The sequence below is a fragment of the Rhipicephalus sanguineus genome, chromosome 10, assembly GCF_013339695.2.
Source record: "Rhipicephalus sanguineus isolate Rsan-2018 chromosome 10, BIME_Rsan_1.4, whole genome shotgun sequence".
NCBI classification, from domain to species: Eukaryota; Metazoa; Arthropoda; class Arachnida; order Ixodida; family Ixodidae; genus Rhipicephalus; species Rhipicephalus sanguineus.
In genome coordinates, this window is record NC_051185.1 from 79,301,608 (window position 1) to 79,308,117 (window position 6,510).

Genomic DNA, 6,510 nt, shown 5'->3' on the forward strand with positions numbered 1-6,510 from the left:
TAGTACTTGCAAGCCTTCACTACGCACAATGACACGACTGTCTATAGTGGAACGTGATACGCCCGAGATCCTGAGTCGAGTACAGTGGAACTCGGCAGTGTTGTTCAAGCTCACGCGAAGTGTTTGTATGTTCTCTCCTTTATATCTCCCTATCTTTCCTTAGCTTAATCCCCTTCCCTCAGCGTAGGATAGCAAACCGGACGAGCGTCTGGTTGACCTTCCTTACTTTCCTTCCTCTTCCACCTCCTCCTTCTGAGCGTAGTGACCTTTGTTCAAAACCGAGCTCCACCAGAAAAGTTTATTTCGTTTTATACATTTTTGTTCAGTACAGCTCTTCGTCTAACTTGACACAAGGATGAACCGACATGCAGTAACCTGGTTGAGTGAGCATTGTATCGGCTTCAAAACGCTTACGAATTTATACCGTTGATGCTGCGGAACGCGGGCGTAGCCAAAAATGGTTTTTCATGTTGGGGGTTTGTGCGAGGGCGTTCAACCATACATTATGTATGTTCGTGCGTGCGTTTGTATGTATACGTGCATAAATGCACATGCGCAATTCTAAACAAAGGTCGGTGGTTGGTGTAGGGGTAGCGAGGGGGGGGGGGTTCAGCCCTTCCCACGCCACCCCTCCCCTTGCTACACCAGTGGTAGGGAGCTTTGATCCCACGTGACGCCCTGCCCTGAAGCCCTGTGTTACCCACTCGGCTAAACATCCTCACTGGTTGAGTGTGTAAAGCATATAAACGTGTTCTACACAACGAAATATAGCAAAGGGCTGAAGCTGCTCAGATATCGTAACTACTGCAATATGCTAATGAACACAACAAAGAAAAAAACACCTCGCCTATACCACCCGACAAGGACGTCCTAGGGAAAGTCAGAACGTAAAACAAGCGCGTAATACAGAACGCCATCGGAACTAAAAAAAATCACAGTTTCGCCTCAAGCGCGAAACAATGAATGCGACAGCAACAAATTGGAATGTAACGCGAAGAACAAAAATCAGCTGGAAACTTGCTACAGGCTGCTCAAGCACAGGGCGCAGAACAAGAAAACACACAAGACGAGTGCGAACTAACAACTGTCATAGCTCGACACTTGCAGCGCGCTACTCAAACGCAAAGAAGGACGCACGAAAAAATTGCAAAGGTATACACAGAAGGAGCGCGAACTGTCGCAGTTGTTTCTTTGAATAGCCTCTACTTTGGCTCTTCTAGCTAGCAGCTCACTTTTTCCGTATACGGGATTGCTGCAGCCAGCAAATTGACCTTCGTGTGGTCTATATCTTCAACGCAAACTTGGGGCTGAAAGCCTAAGAAGTACAAAACTTCCCCTCAAGAGATAATCGCGCGAGCACAGCTGACCACGCCCTGTATGTCAGTCAGGCCCGTGCTAAGGATTCTTGCGGGGGGGGGGGGGGGGGCACTTGCTGAAAACCTTGATTGATTTTTGCGAAAAACACCTATTTTTATTATTTATTTTTGGTAAAACCATATACTTCACCAGAATTTCGGGCGGAGCCCGGGCCCCTAGGGCACACCGCCCCCCCCTCCCCCCCCCCCCCCCCCCGGCTACGGACCTGGTCAAAGAACAAGCCGCAGGCGCTCATCCCAACTTCGGCTAAACACCAGGGAGTTTTGGAATTGCAGACCTAAGAAATTTGCGAGCCCCCAGGCCACATGCGCAGAAAGCAAGCCACTCTCGCATTTTGCCGCTCGCATTGTTCTAAAACCCTGCAGCACCTTCTTTCTGGTGGCGAACCCAACCGGAGAGCGTGCGACCGCAAGAGAAGAAAATCAAGACGGCGCTTCGCAGTGGAACATGAAGCCACGGCTCGCGTTCCCTGCGGTCGTCGGTTGCGGTCACTAAAATAAAAGTTCATTTGGGTCAAGTTGCTACATAATCCTGAGGTTAAAATACAGCGCAAACGGCCTTCTTTGTCATTTTTACTCCCTGTTTACTGTTTCGTCCCTGCACCCATCTGAATATGATTTCATGTCTTCGCGTATCTGATACACTATCATCCTATTTACACGTTTGGTTTAGAGTTATTAGGGAGTTTTAGCTTGTAACGTATACTTCTTTACGTTACCGTGTTACCGGATACCGGAAGTAATCTGCGTATGCGTGAACCTTTTACGGAACGTAAACGACTCGCTGGATAGGCTTTACGTTTACGGCCCCATCTCGCAAATGCACCTGCGTTCGTGGCTACTCGCGATATCCCGTTCGCGGAGACTCCAGCCGCCGAGTCAAAATAAGCCGAAGTGCGAGCGCCACTTACGATCACCTTATTTCAGCCGGATTACCGAGCCTAGAGCGACCTAGGATACCGAATCCGCAAACGTGAGAGGTCTAAAGACGCCGACAGGCTGGATAGGTGGCGCCATCTGGCGGGGCCAAGGTGTACCAGGCGAGCACGAAATTGCTATTGCAGAAACATCGGGCATTCTACTCCCAATGTAAATGCCTTGCAGCGGCATTATTACGAATGAGTTGCCTTTTTAATAATTTTTTCCCTCAGGAACACTAAGCGAAAACAAACGTGTCCATGATTGTGGTTGCGCGAAGCGGCACACGAGGTCGACACCATCGCCAGCTAACATGGTATTGCTACACCCCTTTGCTAATACCGGGATACTGCACACGCTAAAAACCTCTATTATGATTTTGCCTTAGCGTAATTCAATATTATCTAAATAAACGTAGTTTAAATGCTGTTATCATCACCATTTATTGCTTTGCGCAACGTAAAGGTTTACGTACCTACGTAGGGGATTACGTTTGGGCAGCCAAAAAACTTTACTAAAACTCCAGTTCCGGTAAAATGGTAAACGTAATCCGGTAACGGCAACGTAAAGAAGTATACGTTATAAGCTAAAACTCCCTATTGTTGTGTGCGTGTGTGCGGTTAGATTGCCTTGGGTGCATTCGCGTATGAAAGAATGAAGCATTTGTTAGTCAGCGTTGTGTCAGTACGTTTCTTTTCTTGTATGTTGTGTGTCTGGTGCGTTTGCGCTGTAATTTTAGCCTCAGGATTCTGGTCAGGGTGTCAGATGTATACTGTGACTCTGTTGCAGCCGTCTCGCTTCTTCCATCCTGTGGCACAAGCCTGCAAGAGCTAAAGCGTTCCCACTAGCTCGCGCCACCACGAGCCACGGAACGCTCTTCTTTTAGATGCGAAGTATCTTAAGGTGGAGCTCAATCCGGTGGTGGTGGTGGTGGTGTGCGGCGTGACCGCCCTTACTGCGCATGCGCATACCCTCTCCACACACCTCCTCTCCACTCCCCCTCACCATTCCCCCTGTCCTCCACCCCTCTTCCCTTCCCCTCTCCACCCCTCTCCCTTTTCTCCTACCCATTTCCCTCTCCTCCCTCTCCCATACCCCTCTCCACTTCCCCTATCCCCTCCCCCTTTCCACTGTTCCTCTGAAACGCGGGTTAGACATGCCGAAATTCTCTCCTGCGCAACGCCGCGATGAGCTCGAGCGCATGCGCGTCCCCTCCCCTTCTCTCTCCTCTCCTACGCTGCCCCCCTCTCGCCCGCCTCTCGACCGCTTTCCCCGCTCTCCGTGTGAGAATTAGCGGCCAGGCTAGATAGAAGATACGACGCGCGTAGCGTCCTTATTCGCGTTCCACGACGCGAGGTCGGTAGCATGCCCAACGAACGCCAACGGAACGCGATCGTGCAAGTGGAACGCGATCGGAACGCGATCGGCTTCGCATCGCCTCATGGTCCCCTTTAGGGGGAGATGGTGCAATTTTTGGTTTTCCCTGGCCGACTGGCCACGAGTGGCGCGGCGCTACAACGCCAAAATGGAAAACTACCGCGGGTCGCCATGGATACGACGCAAACGCAGGGCGGGCAATGATGTAGCATGGCCCGCGTCTCGCATAATTTTAGTTTCGCCACGTGGGGCGTTGCTTGCGTTTCACCCGAAGCCGTGTGCGTCTGTATGCTGCATTTTGTATCCTGGAATATCTATGACGCATTGCTGAGGATTCTGGCTGGGCATGTGGGCTCAAACTTCCTCAGGGTTCTCAAATATTCATTGGAATGCGACTTCTATGCCGTATCTTGGTGTGCCTCTCTATTACTATCGTAACAGCGGCCACATTGGGCGTCTGCGATAACTAATATCCGTTGAAAGGCGTCAACGTAGCAAGGACGAGAGCTTTCCATTCTTGCGAGAGCTAAAGCATGCGATATATTTCTTGCATCAAAATTTGTGTATGTTCTGAAGCTATTGCACTGTTCTCGACTGAACATACAATCATTTCACAGGATATTTGCTTGTTTTATTTCGTGCTCTTCACGGGAACCCATGAGAAGAGATAACCTTTTTCTTCCAGTCGGGAAGGGTGGCCTCAGTCTGCTGCATTTGTTTGTGGGACAGTTGGTGGTGCGATTTTTTTATCTTAACAACGTCTGTCACCCATTTCTTTTGGCAGTTCTTCGATACCGTCTTAGTTACCACCTCACTTTTCTATATGTCACGACAAGTGCTGCTAAGGAGTCGCAGTTGTCGGGATACCTAAACGAAATTGTTGATACTGTCAACGTTTTGCAAACCAGGTTTTCATTAGTGTATTATATAATATAGACAGAACAACGCTAACCGCTCACTTGTGAATAACCTTTTCCAAGAATCTTTATACCGACTGCCATGTTTGCTTTTACCTGGCCATGATGTAATATTCCGTGTACGTGGAATATGCATATTGCCAGCAGCGAAAACGTTTTAGGGGCGAAGCTCCTTAAAGCGGTACCCGTTCGTCCCCGTCTTAGTGCGTAACAAGTCTTAACGCTAGTACCAGATCTTGACCTCCAAGGTAGTGCCGGTGGGAGATTTCTCCTGTGCTTTGTTGAACAATAAAAAATTCGCAGCGTGCGCGTTAACTAAAATACGAATTCTGCTGTCTCTCATTCCCCGTTAGCAGCCATTGGCATGGTCCAGTAGGAAACGTTAGTAGAAGTAGAAGTGTAAGTGTTAGCTAAAAGCCGACTTCTTCTGTCTCTCATTCCCATTCGCAGCCATTGTTTACCTCCAAGGTAGTGCCTGGTGAGATTTCTCCTGTGCGTGATTAAACAATAAAAATTTTGTTCAAAACGCCGTTGATTGATGAAATGAACCAACGAAAGACTCCAGATGTTTTCTAAAAGCAAAACGGAAAGCCGCCAGATGTTTCTAAAGCAAAACGAAAGGACGCCAGCTTCTTAACGAAATACGCCAGATGTTTCTCCTCTCTAAAGAGAACAATCAGAAAAGACCTTCCTAGCACACCTCAAGGTATTATGTTCCTACCTTTCAAAAAGATGGTTGATCCCTCCTTCATAGGAATCAGAATAACACGAAAGTAAAGCGTGTCCTTACAGAAGTAAATGAATGTTTACAAAAGTACCTGAATTGATATAAGAGAGTTTGCACAATGTACATTGATGTCTGGCAGCTATGTGCACCATTTAACGTGTACTTAGCTTTAGGTGCACGTTAATGAACTCCAGGTGGTCGAAATTTCCGGAGCCCTCCACTATGGCGTCTCTCATAATCACATCGTGGATTTGGGACTTTAAACCCCAGATATTAATATTAATATAGCACCGCTTAACGTGGATGCACCCACTTCGATGATTGGTGGTACATGTCCATTACGACGACTAACGTCCATGTTAAATGATTAAGCAAACCCTTGTGGTAGCTGTAGTAGCTAACGGTGAAAGCGTAATCAGAGAACGAGGTGTGATAGCCAGAACAGTGTCGCATATTGGACGCTGAACTTGGTCGCCTTCCCGCGGCATGTTAAAATATGACTGAACACCACGGCCGGACTAGAGGGAAACGCAAAGCGCGTCCTGCCCCCCCCGGTAGCCCAGCCGCGATTTTTCTCGGGGCCAGCGCGTGAGCGGGGTACGCGGTGTTACAGCCAGGTGAGGCAGGCGCGCGTCGCAGAGCTATTTTTGGCTTGGATTAGCGTGATGCTATGAGTGAGGCCGACGCTTTTGCGACGCTTGGTCTAAGATCGCGACCTCACGGTGTGTTGAGACATTCACAAAATTGAAGTTCTATTGAAAACGCGCCGAATGGGACGGACGTGTAACGCGTTGCAGGTGCTAATCGCGGAGGGCACAGTAATGACTAATTTACTTTACCGCTACCAGAGGGCAATACCGCCCCGCCGACCGGGCGAGTGGTAGATATAAAAGGCGCGATTGTCAAGCTTTTTGAGTCTGTGGCCATGGCGCAGTGGGTAGCGCGCGCGGCATGTGTTGTTGCGGACCGAGCGGTCGTAGGTTCGATTCCCGTTGACGGAACTTTTTTTCTTTGACATCTGATCTTGTATATTTTTTCTACGTCATTTCCGTGACGGAAATACGTCACTGAAGTCTTGGTGGACCCCGGAATAAAACACGTTCATGTTAAAAGAGCCCCAACAATAATACACCGTGGGTGGTCTAGTGGTTATGGCGCTCCACTGCTGACCCGAAGGTCGCGGGATCGAATCCCG